A 1329-nucleotide genomic window follows, 5' to 3' on the forward strand; every position below is an offset into this window, starting at 1 on the left:
AAAATCATTTACAATGGTGTTTTCGATATTTTAAAAACATTACATCATCAAAATAGACAATGTTAACAGATAAAATGGGTCAACAAAAGTCCAGGGGACAAGGCCTCATCTTATATTTTAACACCAAATGAGAGTCATCTCCAAAACGATCTAATTTTTCAGCGTATAGGGAGGTGATTTAAATTGCCTAATATATGTCAAAGAAATGTTTTACAAAAGATTGATTTTTACGCCGCTGCCGGGGATCGAACCCGGGTCACCCGCGTGACAGGCGGGAATACTCACCACTATACTACAACGACTTAGTTATTTTTAAGCCAAACGTTTATTTAATAATAACGTAAACTTCCACTAAGTGAAAATAAATAAAAGTATTCAGGTAAATTTTCAGATGTGATTTTAACAATTTTAGCTGGTCCCCTACGTAATTTTCTTGATACATTTTATATTTTTGTTTTTTTTTAACAAGGTTCACACTGCATTTATGATATTATCAAGCAAGTACCCATCTCAAAAAGAAATCTAAAACTACTAAAGTAGAAAAGGTTTCAAATCTCATCCAAGACTGAAATGACTCACCCAATTCATCTCAGTATTGTTCAAGAACAATAGAGATATCTAATGAGAATCAATTCTCACCCACCTTGATATTTGTGTGTGTGGGGGTATGCTTTTATCCATTGATCTATCATATTTTGGAGGGAGAGGAATAGACAAATGTTTTTAGGGTGTCGTAAGGCCAAGAACTGGAAGCCTTTAGAGGTACAGTTTTTTATGAGGTGGTGGAAGACAATTCAACTTCTTTTGATGCGTCATTTCTAAGTGTTCTTGTACATATAACACTACGTGAAAAAAAAAAAAAAGGGATAAATTCGACGTCAAGGTCTGTCAAATTTCTTTGAATTTAGCCAAATTCGACGGACCTTGATGTCAGATTTACCTCTTTTGCACATAGTGTAATTTGACCCAAGTGAAGAATATTTTTTGATGATGCCTGGAGAGGGGATAACGAAAATAAATATCAATGGATCATGGATTGCTTTCTTCAATGGGAGGGGGATTGGGCTTTATTGGTCGTGATTACTTTGGCCATGTTCTATTTGAAGATGAACCGATGATGATGAGAAGGATATTATCTCCATTTAATTATCAATAATTTTTTAAGCAATGAAATATGCCACAGCGAAGGGGCACCACCAAATCCTTATAAGATCGGATTCCTTTTTTTTTTTTTTTTCCATAAACAACATTAAAACCAAATTTAAACTATCTTGAAAGAATGCAAAGACGATGAAGCAGATTCAACTACCTTCATCACATGCTCTTTTA

The 1329-nt window shown here is 34.2% G+C and overlaps 1 non-coding gene across 1 annotated transcript; it reads right to left on the reverse strand.

Annotated features, from left to right (window-relative positions):
• Window positions 1-230: 230 nt before the first annotated feature.
• TRNAD-GUC (transfer RNA aspartic acid (anticodon GUC)) lies at window positions 231-302 on the reverse strand. The gene has a single exon. It is a non-coding gene; the product is annotated as a tRNA-Asp (tRNA).
• Between the last annotated feature and the right edge of the window lie 1027 nt (window positions 303-1329).

Source organism: Akebia trifoliata, chromosome 13 (genome assembly GCF_017979445.1).
Source record: "Akebia trifoliata isolate Shusen 1 chromosome 13, ASM1797944v1, whole genome shotgun sequence".
NCBI classification, from domain to species: Eukaryota; Viridiplantae; Streptophyta; class Magnoliopsida; order Ranunculales; family Lardizabalaceae; genus Akebia; species Akebia trifoliata.